Genomic DNA, 14794 nt, shown 5'->3' on the forward strand with positions numbered 1-14794 from the left:
TATTCTTCCTCAATTTTCACAAAGAGAAAACATTTATTATTTGAAGGGAGATTTATTCCAAGTGTGCAGATTTATATTAAGATGTGGTTATGAGGCAGAAAACTTGACTTTCTCCATATCCAGGGCAAAAAAGCTACTCATTTCCTACTGCATCAGCTTGTTCCCAAAGAACAGCCTTGCAACCTGCAAGATTCAAGATTTCCATACAAATACCTAGATTCAGAAAATCTCCCTATTGCTCACACATACGTGAGAGTTGCAATATTAAGCATGAAAGTTCAGGGTCTACAGTAGATATGTAAATGGTAATCATGTTTGTCACTGTAAAATAAGAGTGGGGATTTGCATGATTTGCTATATCGGATGTACAATAGAGGCAAAATCTTTGGGCGTTGCATCTTTTTTTAATAAATTTATTTATTTATTTTTGGCTGTGTTGGATCTTTCTCTAGTTGCAGCAAGCGTGGGCTACTCTTCATTGCGGTGCACGGGCTTCTCATCACGATGGCTTCTCTTGTTGCGGAGCACGGGCTCTAGGCGCGCAGGCTTCAGTAGTTGTGGCACATAGGCTCAATAGTTGTGGCTCACGGGCTCTAGAGCGCAGGCTCAGTAGTTGTGGCGCATGGGCTTAGTTGCTCCGTGGCATGTGGGATCTTCCAGAACCAGGGCTTGAACCTGTGTCCCCTGCATTGACAGGCGGATTCTTTCTTTTTTTTTTTTTTTTTAATTAATTAATTTATTTATTTATTTTTGGCTGTGTTGGGTCTTCGTTGCAGTGTGCGGGCTTCTCATTGCGGTGGCTTCTCTTGTTGTGGAGCACGGGCTCTAGGCGTGCAGGCTTCAGTAGTTGCAGAGCACGGGCTCTAGGCACGTGGGCTTCAGTATTGGTGGCACGCAGGCTCGGTAGTTGTGGCGCATGGGCTTAGTTGCTCCTTGGCATGTGGGATCTTCCCAGACCAGGGCTCGAACCCATGTCCCCTGCATTGACAGGCAGATTCTTAACCACTGTGCCATCAGGGAAGTCCCTGGGTGACGCATTTTGAATTAACACAGTTGAAAAGAAAGAAGCTGACCTGTTGAAGGTTAGTAAGAAATTATTTTTTTAAATGTTTCCACTTCTTATCTTCTAAAAAAAATCCAAAAAACACCCCCCCATAAAACTGCTAAGGACCAAGGCATGAGTACTTCTTTAAATCTTCACAGTCAATAGGTATGTACATTCCTGGTTAAGAATCACTACAACATATGGACCCTTTATTCCAGACAAACCCCCATTAGTGCCTTATATTTCCTCCCTTCCTCACCATTTCCCATGCAAGTTCCCTAAACTGAGCAATTCCAGTTGTCCTTCAACAACCCCTACCTCACCTCTCCATCAGTCACAATTCTGTCTGTCATTTTTACATATCAGTAAAGAAGACTTCAGTAAGTGTTAAATGTTTGGGAAAAAATGACCAATTTTGATGCTCAGATCACCCATACACTGCTACAAATGAATTAAATCATTAAATACAAAAGTTTCAACTTTAGGCAAATAGAAAATAAAGTGAATCATATCTTAAGATTTTGGTGAGGAAATGGAATTTAAACATGGAAGAAAAAGGTTTTATTAAAAGGGGAGAGTGGATCAGATTTAACTACACGAATACATAAGACTACTATATTAAAGAATAAGGAAAAAATATAGGAAAAATATTTGTTGTAAATATGGCAAGCAAATGTTAATATATTATTATCTAAAAAGGTCATACAAATAGGGTAAGTGCTCTGAAGACTGGAATCTTATCTTGTTTGCTATTGTATTTCCTAAATCTATAGATGCTTGCTCTATAATAACAGATCAGTAAATATTTGTTGAATGAAGAGATTTTTTTAGAAACCTTAAAACCCCAGGAGATAAGTGAGAAAAAGACATGAAAATAATTCACAAAAGAAATACGATTACTCAACACATAGGAGCATATTGCTAACCTCACTTGTGATATAAGAAATAAAAGTATTTAAAATACCAATGGGTTATTATTTTTGCCTATGAAATTTGCTGAGATTTTTTTTTAAACCATGACATATAATGCCAAGGCAGGCTCCTTCATGCTGTCATTGATTCGGCCACTTTGGAGGCTAGTAGAAATGGGGTCCAGGTTCTAATGGTATCGAGATGATCACTGTAACGGGAATCATTGGTAGTATCTGACCGCAACCCTCCATCCCCCTCTTCTGACAGACCCTACGATGCTCAGGCAGTGCACCTACCTTCTGAGTCAAGGGGAAAGGACATGATTAAAGGCTGCTTGACCCTTTGCTGGGACTTTCACAACAGCGCTGGCTGGAAGAGAAGCCCTTCCTTTTCTCTGGTTGTGATTCAGTAAATATGTGACTCTGGAAGCTGCCAGCAGTCATGTCTGTTGAAGCATGCCGAGAGTATATCTGTAGTAGAAAAAAAAAGATTGGTTTGCAGAAAGAATACGACTGGCACTAGATTCCCTGGTTCCCATCGTTCCTGAGGTCATTTTCTGTGTCCCTGCCCTCCCCACGTGTTGTTGACATGAGCCAATCAACCCCCTCCCTTAGTGTACACCAGAGTGGGCTCCTTCTGGCTTGCAAGAGCCTATTGTTAAATTTTTAGGAATTTTGCGAACAGGTTGTTAAACAGTTAGAACTTGAAATCAGCCCTGTTAGAAGTATTTACTCTATAGCCACAGGGGAGTTTCCAGCCCATGGAAATCTGCAAACACTGCAAATCAGGATTTTTTTTTTTTTTTTTTTTCTGGAGAGCCAGTTGTTAAACATTTACCAGCACACCACTCTCTGTAAGCTACCTGAGCTGGATTTCTCTAGTAATCCAGAGAACTTCGGGCAATGCAACCAGAGATGCTGACAGCACCCAAATCCCACCTGAAACTTTTATTATCCCCAGTTTACAAATAAAGAAACCTCCCCAGGCAGTCCCCAAAGGAGGCAAAACCCCAAGGGGGAGGTTTATTTTTAGCTGGGCTTTAGGATCTGCACCTCAAAGCAGAACTCTGATGCATGACTGTTCAGCAAGGTCACAGCTAGACACCTAAGGGGGCAGCCTTCTCCCCTGACCTGAATTCTGGGTCAGCCATTTGCAAGGAAAGGTGATACAGTGCACATCCATCAGTGCTGGGTGAGATGGAACCACAGAGAAAGAGATCTCAAGAAAATGTGCATTTGCCTCTGAGCCTAGCAAGAAGCCCTGAAAGGACCAGGGTGGGTCCCAGGCCTGCTTGCCATATGAGAGTTTTGAGAGCAAAGGAAATTCCCGGGCATCCTTCGGGAGTTCATGCTCTGGGTCACCTGTTCTCTCAGACTGCATTCAACAGATTGGCAGAAAAAAGAGAAACTGTACCCATCTCCAGACTTCTTTCTGCCTGGCGATTCTGCCCACTGGCAAAGATGACCCAATGAGTGCCTGGGCATCTGGTTAATCCCTTCCCTCCTCTTCCACCTCCTCTTGGAAAAGAGACAAAAAAGAGGGCTGTAAGGAAAGAATCTGGAGATAGGAACCCCTTCTCCAGATGCCCTCAGAATTCTCTTGACAAGTAGGAACATTAAAACTAGTCATACCTTCTACAGCAGGGATTTCATTTCTAGGAATCATTTCTAAAGAAACATTACAAAATAACAGAAAAGGTTTGTGCACAGACTTGTTTGTTATTGAGTTATTTTGAATAGGGAAAAAAAACCTGGAATCCACACAAATGTCTAACAATAGGAGAATGATTTAGTAAATCACAATACATCAATTCAATTTAATGTATCGCAGTCATTAAAAATGTTTTGAAGAGATTATAATAAGATGGAAAAAATTCTTATGTTAACTAAATAAAAATTAGGGTTTAAATTTTATGTTCGGAATGACTGGCAATATAAAAAGAAAAGAAAAAAGCTATCTAAACTATGCATTAATTGAAAACTGGAAAGGCATACTCCAAAATGTTAACTGTAGTTTTCTCCTTTGGGTGGTGGAACTATTGGTGGTTTTCAGTTCTGCTTAAAGCCCACTATGCACCCCACCTGCCCCAATAAGAGAAGAAAATAGATAAATACTTTATATATAACCATATATATAAAGTAAGCTTCTTTTAAGCAGTAGATCCACCCTTCAAGGCTAGTCCAAGGCTTGCCTCTTTTGTGAGAACTTCTGTTCCTGTCCGTAACTCTGGCACTGACGTTTGCTCTCTTCTTTGACTCTTACGTTGCTGGCTATCTTTTCTTCTCACTCTTATTCTTTCCTTCTTTTCTTCCTCCTTCCTTTTGCATCCTAGATGTCGGCTGCAGTGTCTCTGCACCATAAGGTAAAATGAGTTAGGTGCTCCCAAATTCATGTCCTAAGGGAAGTTTAAAAGCCTTACCCAAATATATGTGTTCTAAGAAAAAAAAAAGTGGTTCTGAAGAACCTAGGGGCAGGACAGGAATAAAGACACAGATGTAGAGAATGGACTTGAGGACACAGGGAAGGGGAAGGGTAAGCTGGGATGAAGTGAGAGAGTAGCATAGACATATATACACTACCAAATGTAAAATAGATAGCTAGTGGGAAGCAGCCGCATAGCACAGGGAGATCAGCTCAGTGCTTTGTGACCACCTAGAGGGGTGGGATAGGGACGGTGGGAGGGAGATGCAAGAGGGAGGAGATATGCGGATGTATGTATATGTATAGCTGATTCACTTTGTTATACAGCAGAAACTAACACAACAATGTAAAGCAATTATACTCCAATAAAGATGTTAGGAAAAAAAAAAGAAAAAAAAAAAGCTTCACCCAAGATTTCTGCAAATTCCCCGGGAGCCTCCTTTCTTAAGATTATTTTCTTAAGGCTGTTTCTGCCTCTAACTTCTGACTCCATTGAACTAGTTCATTCAGGAAATGGTCTCACCTTTCTGTCCCTGACCCAGATGGAAACTCAGCTCCTTCCTCGGTTTCTATAGAAAACCTACTCTAACCAGGCGATCTGAACATGTAGACTTTATCAAAGGCATTGGAGGGCGAGGAGAGGTTTACACAGCTGAAACTCAAACAACTTCAACAGGAATATTTTTCCTGTGGAAACAAAACAAAACAGAACAAAACAAAACACAACCCTCTGGCTCCCAGGCCCTGGAGAGAATGTATTATTTATTGGCGGCTTTGCTCTCTATCTTATTGGATCATCCCTCCCTGCCTCCCTCCCATTGCCCTCCTGTCCCGCCCACACCCCAGAGCCAACCCTAACTCTCTCTCCAGCATGCACAGCACACGCAAGCCCCAACCCCCAGACTCAGTTCCTGACACTTCCAGGTGCCCAACTGAACAAAAGGACCTTTCATCGAAGCCGAATCCACTCCTTACAAGGCAGTTGTATTGGTGACTTCTTCTGTTACTCTTAAATATGTAAATATAATTGAGAACGTGCTTTGTGCCAGATGCTGGAGATATACAAAATTGGAAAAATACACAAGCAACAGTTCTAAGAATTTAATCATTAAGTCCCTTAGAACTCACAGCTTATGCAACAAGTAATCCCCATACTAGATCATTGGTGCTATAACAAAGATGGGGGCAAAGTGCCGTGGGACTTCAGGGGATGGAGCAGCCTGTAGACTGGGGACCCTTAGAGATTCAAGGCCGAGACCCGCAGGAGTCTTGAATTCTGAGTTCCTTTCTCAAGCCATGGGTTCAGCTGGTGTTCCTCACATTTCCCTTCTAAAAGCTTCTCTTTGGCTGTGGCTGCCAAGGTTCTTTCCATTGCATTACACAATATACAGCATTTATGACTGACAATCACCCCAATTTGAAACACGCAGAACATTAGCTCTGCACTAGCGCTGTACCACCCTGCAGGGTACCGTGAACGTCTGCAAGTCTATTTGGTGGGTTGAGCAACAGAGGATATTGAGGATTCTCCAAGGAAGTCAACGTGTGCTAAGATACTCAATAAAGTCCATTTTCAACCTAAGTTTCCTGTTCCCCCCCGCCCCCCACTTTCAAAACCAAGTGCAAACCAGAGCTCTTTTGTCGGATTCTTTCCAAATAAATGGGGCGAGGGAGGGCTGGTGATCTCTGTTATCACAAAGGATGTTGCCTGTCTTGACACTGGTTTCAACAGTTCCTTTACAAAATACTGTGACTGTGCTTTATTTAGTTTTAGCTTGAATTTTGAGCATGGAACCATTGGTTGTTAAGACGCTCAAACTGCTTGTCTTAGAAGCTCTAATATTTGTGAAACACGTTACATGCTAATTATTGTGCTAAATATAATATCACATTTAATCCCTAAAATGAGCCTATGGGGTGAAGGATATGTCAGATTTAAAAAAAAAAAAAAAAGAAAGAAAGAAAACTGAAGCTCTGAGAATTTGCCCCAAATCACACAGCTGATAAGTAGAAGAGCTGGAGTTTGAAGCCAGGTTCATTCCAGTCTAAACTCAGGGTATCTCTCAAATGCAACAATCTAGTGAAATAAAAATATTGGTTTTGAGGTCATTTCCTAGTAATTTGAGATTGGAAACCAAATATTTTACCTTTTAAGGATATAATCAGGATTTGCCTTCAGTATCATCATATACTACTATTAAGTTTGAAGTTCAGATTGTAATTATTATTGTACTCTGGATTGAGATGTTTTAAATTCATTTTATTATAAAAGAGATATACGGTTGCTGTAAAAATTTTAAACGTTATGAAACATAAAGCGAAATAGAAATGTCAATAGCCCACAAAAATTTGAATAAACACTTCACCAAAGGAGAGCTACAGATGGCAAATAAGTATAAAAAAACACTCATCATTAATCATTAAATAAATGAAATTTTAAACCACCCATTAGAAGAGCTAAAAGTCTTAAAAGTCTGATCCTGCCAAATGCTGGCAAAGATATAGAGAAACTGGAACATTCATACAGGGCTGTTGGGTTGTAAAATGGTACAACCACTTTGAAAAACCAAATTTGCAGTTTCTTAAAAAGTTAAACATACACCTAACATATGATCTAGCTATTCCATTCCTAGGTATTTACAAAAGAGAAATGAAAGCACATGCAAGTACAAAGAGTGGTCCATGAATGCTCATAGGAGCTTTATTTGTAATATCCCCAAACTTTTTTTTTAACAAATAATTTATTTTAATTAATTAATTAATTTTTATTTTTGGCTGCCTTGGGTCTTTGTTGCTGCCCGCAGGCTTTTCTCTAGTTGCGGCGAGCGGGAGCTACTCTTCTTTGCAGTTCACAGGCTTCTCATTGGGTGGCTTCTCTTGTTGCAGAGCACGGGCTCTAGGCGCGCGGGCTTCGGTAGTTGTGGCACTCGGGCTCAGTAGTTGTGGCTTGTGGGCTCTAGAGCGCAAGCTCAGTAGTTGTGGCGCACGGGCTTAGTTGCTCCTTGGCATGTGGGATCTTCCCGGACCAGGGCTCGAACCCGTGTCCCCTGCACTGGCAGGCGGATTCTTAACCACTGTGCCACCAGGGAAGTCTCTCCTCCAAACTATTAACACTCCAAATGTCAATCAGATGAATGGATAAGCAAATTGTGGTACAACCATACAACGTAATGCTATTTAGCAATTAAAAGGAATTAATTACTGATACACTTAACAATATGGATGAATCTTAAATTAATTCATTAAATGAAAGAAGCAAGACCAAAAAATAAGACATATTGTCTGATTCCATTTATGTAAAATTCTAGAAAATTGAAACCTTTAGTGACAGAAAGCAGATCAGTGGTTGCCTGGAGATGAGGGCGGGGCAGGGTGGGATGGTAGAGAGAGAATACCAACAGGTGTGAGGAAACTTTTGAGGGTGATGGATATGTTCACTATTGTGACTGTGGTAACAGTTTCATAGGGGTTCATATAGGTCAAATTTTATCAAATTGTACACTTTAAATACATGTAGCTTATTGTATGCCAATTATACCTCAATAAAACTGTTAGACACACACACAGTGAGTAAGCCCAAAACCCTCTCTTGAATTTACCACTGATACCAATTTTATGATCATCTTTCTGGACATTTGCACAACAGGGATCATATTATACACTACGCTAACAACTTGCTTTTTTCACTTGGATATTTTTTATGTGGTACACACAAATCCACCTCATTCCTCTAAATGGCTTACTGGTAATCCAGTGTGTGAATGTTTTGTGATTTTTAACATATCCTCCATTTGAGGACATTTAAGTGACTTCCAGTTTTTGCTGGAGAATTTTTTTAATCAGTACAGCTCTTTTCTGAGTTATGGGCACCTGACTTAGAAGCTTCCTGCCAGTGAAACAACCCCTTGCTGGTGCTTTCTCCTCTTCTTTGCCAGCAACCAAGCTGTTCTGGCTTACTTACTCCACCTGGTAGGCAGTGTGGGAAACTGCCAAAGATTTGTTATTTTTCCAGTGTGAGTGGGTCTTCTTGACACCAATTTGCCCTTCTCAAATCCATCTTGTCCCTGGATACCAGAGTGACGTTTCTAAACATAAATCTGATCCTCTCACTCTCCTGATGAAAACTTATCATGTAGAATAAACACAGAGCCCCTTATCAGAACACACAAAGTATTAATACTCTGGCCCTTGCCCAGCTCTCCAGCCTCAATTTTGGTAACTCCCTTCCCGGCACTTTGTACTCCAGAAATACATAACCAGTTATAACTCTCTAAACACACAGTGCTGCTTCATACAGCCACATCTTTGCATCTGCTATTTGCCCTCCTTGGAGTGTCACTCTGCCCTCTCCTATTCCATGTTTTCCTGGTAAACTCCTATTCAGCCTTCACAACCCTACTGAAGAGTACCCTCCTCTGCAATGGGGTTTGGTTAGCAGTTTACAGTCTTGTCCGTTTGGAGGCTACAAGGAAACTATACTAGCAAATGGGGAGTTTCCTGACTTTTTCCCTATTTCCTCAGGAGAGAAATTGTGAAGTCATCATGACTCTCCTTTTGCCTCATTTGGGATCCAAAGGAAGATATTTCATCCTTTTACGCATTCACTCAGCAAATATTTATTTGTTTCACTGTTTCAGGCACCAATATAGGCAAGTAGGATACATAAGTGAACGAAACAATGAACCCTGCAGTAATGGAAGTTAATTCTAATGGAGGAAGAAAAACAACACTAATAAACACAAGTAAGCACATTTTGTAGTATGCTAGAAGATGTTAGGGAAAAAAGAAAAAGTCAAGCAGATCAGAGGGTTCTGTCTATAAAGATATGCATATCAAAATGTACAAGCAAACAGAATATCGCTGCTGTGGGAGATGATTTCCCTGCTGTTTAAGCCAGTTTGAATTGGATTTCTGTTCCTCAAAGCCAAAAGCATCTGAACTAAACCAAGGCACCCGCCTTGGCATGCCTTCCTTAAGAGCAATGGTTGACATCCACTAGTTCCATCTGTTCCTTTGACAAGGAAAAATTAATTACAAGGAGATGCCATAGTCTCAGATTCCATTTGGGGATTTTCCTGAGGGCCTTTGATGACACTATGTTCTTACTCATGTACCATTCAATTATTTCCATCCCAGGTAATCTCCTTCTCACTGTCAGACATGGAATTAAGACAGCTTCACTTCAAAGGGAACTCCCAGGTCAGGCAGGATTCCAAAGGAGCACAGCCAACTGCTATTCATAGGCATGATCTATGCAAGGGACAAGGCCACCAGCACAACCCCAGGACAACCAGCTTCATCTCCAGCCTGAATAGCAACCGCAGCCTCCCAACACTTCTCCCTGCTTCCTTCTTGCTCTGCTAGGCTGTTACCGTCACACAGTCAGGGTGATTCTTTTAAAACATCTATCACATCCTGTCCCTTCTCTCCAATCGCTTTTCATCACTTACAGGCCTTGTGTGATCTGGCCCTGGGTTACTTCCAACCTCCCACCCCCAACCCCTTCCCCACCACATTCCAGCCACGCTTGCTTCCTAGCTGTTTTTTTAAGTATGCCAATGTGCTCCCACCCCCTTTGCACTTTTTCCCTAACATCTTCTCTTTTTTCTCCATTTTCCATAGGATTAAAAAAAAAAGTAGATTGGCGAGTCTAACAAAGAGAAAACAACTAAGTAATGTGGGATGTAGCCATTTGCCCTTGCTTTTAAAGTCTGCACACATTCCTATTTCTCACCTCTGTGCCTTTGGTCATGCTGTCTTCTTATTCAGAACACTGACTCCCTTTCTTCTTCCAGCTAACGCACTAACTCACCCATCAAGACAGCCTTAGGGCAGCTCATTCATTCATTCATTCATTCACAAAATATTTATGAGGAAACAAACAATGCACCAGATACTACACCAGGCACTGGAGAGACAGCCATGAAGAGTGATGCAGCCCTTACCTGCACGGGGTCCAAGTGGAAGGAAGAGATTTAATAGGATATTTAATGAGACAGCGATGGTATCAGTTTCATCTGCAGCCACAAGAAAGTGGCCGACAACTACTCCCCTGTCTCTAAGGGAGATGTCAGACTACTTAGATAGGACTTACCAATGAGGGGGTCAAAAACAAGTTTTGTGACTGATGGCTCCTCATCCACTCAAAGGTAGAGAGGGTTAGACTTAGAGAGTACAGGAGAGACACAGCACATAAATAGGGAAGTCATGGAAGGGGACGAGGGTACCTGCAGAAGAGATGTGGGCAGGCCGAGAACAAGAGGGACAAGTCATCTAAGGGGCTCATCAGGGGAAGAAGAACCTGCAAAGACTGGGAAGGAATAGACAGAGAGGTGGGAGAGTCTGATGCACAGAAACAAAGCAAAGAATGTGTTTGAAGATGCGGAGGGTGTTCAAACTGAGACATTTACTATACAGAGATCAAGTAGCTTGAGGACTGAGAATTCACCATTGGATTTGGCACATGGAGGTTTTCCAGGAACCTCCTTCACAATTCTCAAACTAGCCTAAATGCACTTCTTCTGTGCTCCCTTGGCATCCCGGGTGCTTTTTAAAAACCATACTCCCTTGAAATTATCTGTATTATTCTCTCCCATGAGACCATAGCTATTTAAATTTAAATTAGTTAAAAGGAAATAAAATTCAACATTGTGTTCCTCAGTTGCACTAGCCACATTTTAATTTCTCGGTAGCCACCTGTGGCTTGAGTACACTGAGATTGTAGAATAGTTCCATCATTGCTGAAAGTTCTATCGGACAGCGTTGCTCCAATCTCGGTCACTGACCACAACAGTAGCATTTCCGAAGTATCACATCGAGTGACATTCTTAGGTCACTACTTCCCATCTTCCTTCTTCCTCCAGTGTCCCCGTCCTAGTGGACATTCATTCCCACAGAACCTCAAGGCCCTTGACTTTATCCGCAGAGCTGAGCCTCAGACCTCAGCTGGGGCACCCATGGAGGGGCATACCATATCCCTTCCAGCCTCATCGTCTCCCTCTAGCGCACAACCCCACCCCAATTGTCATAGCCTCAACAGGGAGCCCCTAGCAAAGGAGAAATGTAACCTGTAGGGTCTCAGCCTCAGCCTTTTCATGCATTACAAATCAGAGCACAGAAGGTGGGTTAGGGGTGAGAGTCAATCATTTAATAACTGGCTGACCCCCTAACAAACCTTCCCTGACGCATTCTCCCATCCACCTCCCCCATCATGTTCAGTCCCCTTTCTGTGCATTATTTTTTCCATAGCACTTACTGATACCTAAAGTCATAGTATATATTTGTGATTTGTTATCCACCTTCCTTCCTAAATTGTAAGCGCTTGGAGGCCTGGGCCCTTCCTTGACTGTCTTGTATCTCGAATGCCTAGGATAGAGCTTGACACATGGTAATTGCTCTATAAAAGCATGCTCTATATTTATCATATGTTATGTAAATGCTATATGTCATGTATGTTATTATTAAAAATTATATTTAATAAAGGTATATAATACAGCTATATTTTTATATAGTTTATATATATTTATTACATGTTATATAATAAATGAAATGTTATACATTTATTTCATATATTGTATATATAATAAATGAAGGTATATATAATTATAATCTATTATTATATATGTATATTATGTATTGATTATATTAATATACTTTTAAATTTTATATATATATGTATATACTAAATGAAGTTAGAGCCAACTGTTCCAAATCTAAATAACAGCTTACTTCTCACTCTCATAAAGTCCAAATGGATTTTCCCAACTGGCAGGCATCCAGAGACCCAGGTTCCTTCCATCCTATGACTTCTATCTTCTAGGGGAGAGTGGTATCTAAGGGCCATCCTGGAAAGGGGCACCCATCCCTCCCCTCCCCTTCCATTGGCCAGAACCAGGTCACATGTTAACATCTAACCTCTGGGAGGCAGTGCACCAGAAGGAAAAGGAAACACAGGTACGAGTGCCTAGCCAATCTCGACACATATTCACATATACATACATTTCATTTTATTTTCATGGGATTTCCAAGTAGTTGGGCATTATTCTTCTCATTTTATCGATAAGATTGTTCAGACTCTGTAAGGTTAAACTGCTTGCCTAAAATTATATAGCTAATAGGTGGTAAGGCTGGGATTCAAATCTAGATTCATTTTAATAAACCCACCTTCTTTTATGCTAATTTAATTTTTGCTAATTTCTCCCACTCCAGCTACTATCCCCCAAAGAAAATGCTTACATTGTTATGTGTCTTCATAAGTAGTTAGAATGGTTTGAAACACTGGTTGATCAAACACCAATTTTCACAAAGTTCTGGGTAGTCCTAACTGATCTTTAATCTTTCTTGGCTTGCCTGGGGCTTATTTCAGCTTATCCTAGGTCCAGAAAATCTACATAGATTTTCCTCAAGAACCTCTCTGGTAAGCTCCCATGTAGTTCTGATCTTATTTAGAGAGACAGCGAGATGTGTTTCCAATTTAAACAGAGAGAGGGGAATGTATTTCCTTCCTAATTTCACAGCTGTCTCCCTAATCCCTCTGACTACCTTGTATATTTCCTGGTTTTCAATCAAAGCAAAAAGGAAAAGGGGAAAAAAAGTTATATTTAAAGTTGTCAGAGTTATTTCTCTTCCCTTCCCCGCTCTGCTCTGGGTTCTTGGGGACTACATTTCCCAGCCTCCTTTGCCAACTGGCTTCAGGGTTTGGCACTGGAGGGAGACAGGAGGGTAGGAAGAGGGGAGACGCACCCACTCCTGTCCCTCCTCCTCCCCTCTTCCACCCTCCTCCTTTAGAAAGCCTCTCCAGCAAGGCTTATCTCCTCTATGGTTTCGCCTCCTACTCCTCAGTCCCTCCTTCTCTGGCCTCGCCTCCCACTGGACAGTCCTGACACCCAGGCTCTGCTTTTGTCCTTTTATTCTTTTAGCTCTACGGATGGAAGTAGCTTTCCCCTGATTCTATTATCTGGATTGTTTCACCAGCCCGTAACAGGACTTTTAGCTCTTCCTTCCCGTCTGTAACTTCTTCTCCCTATTGAATTCCCTCTATTTAACTATATGGAACAGACTCTTGTTTTCCTGAATGGATCCTGAGTTATTGGCCTAATGGGTAGAGAATAGTAATATTCATATTGATATGTCAATACTGGCTACTCTGTCAGGCTCATTCATTAGCTAAGTAAATGGCTCCTGTACCACCAACTTGATGGATTCAAATTTGTTCCCTGGCAGAACTTTAAATTATCATATGTCACAGATCTTTAAGTCATTCAGGAAACTGTTGCCCAGTTGAAACTATAAATATTAAATCAGTATATAACAAGAGTATAATAATAGTAGCTATAGTTTATTGATCCATACAATGTACGTGGCAATCTGCTCAACTCCTTATATACATTATCTCTGAGTTCTCCGACCAACTATGGGGTATTTGCTCTAGTCAACATTCTTAGTGGCAAATTATAGACACCTACTTTGAATAGATATACTAGAATGCTTTTGGGTGGTTCATGGAATTAACAGGAAGGCTGAAGATCCAGGCTTGGGAAAGAACAAAAGGAAGTCAGGCGTAGCTATCTTGTCACAGGGATGATCTGCTTAGGACTCCATGCATTGGGACACCACCACTGCAGGCTCTGTGAATCATCCCTACCTGCCCGTGGTGGGCAGCATCTAATAGGTATGCTTAGGTCCCATGCCCATGGCCCAGTGAGGGTCTGGGAAGAATGTCTTTTCTCCTTTCAGCTTTGGTAGTAAAGTATTAATGGGATTACCACATTACCCCCTTTTTGGCTTCTATAGTAAATAGTAATAATGGGACTACCATTTGGGAAGCTGGACCACCAAAATGACAAATGGCCCCCACAATATCACTATCCATATTTTATACCTATGAAGAGAAAGCATATGTATCGATATAATGAGTGATACATATGAGCCCTCTGGTCTGTGTGAGTCCAAAGCATTCCCTCTTTCCACCAGAATACATTTGTTCTTTATACACAGGTAGTTTGTACCTGAATTGATTTGCTCTTTGAAGACTTTGATCTACATATATTTGTAAAATTTTAAAAATCATTTTTAATTTACAAGTATAATCACAATAGCCTTCTATTAAATAAAGAAGTCGGCTTGAGCATTAAAATTCATTTGACCACAATTATGTTGTACCCAGATTTTCAGGATTTGCTAATTATGTAGTTAGAGGTATACTCTTAACATGAACAATCCCTATCAGGGAATCGGCCAGAAACACCTTGCTGTTTACTTGCTTCTTTACTCCAGATTTTCTTAGCAGAATTTACTTTTTTTTTTCTTTTTCTGACTGCTTCATATATACATATGAGAGATGCATGGACAGCTTCCTATCTTAAGAGAGTTGGCACCATTTCATTCTCCTCGCTACCTGGAAGGCACAGCCACCCC

This window comes from Balaenoptera ricei, chromosome 10 (assembly GCF_028023285.1).
Source record: "Balaenoptera ricei isolate mBalRic1 chromosome 10, mBalRic1.hap2, whole genome shotgun sequence".
In the NCBI taxonomy this organism is placed as follows: Eukaryota; Metazoa; Chordata; class Mammalia; order Artiodactyla; family Balaenopteridae; genus Balaenoptera; species Balaenoptera ricei.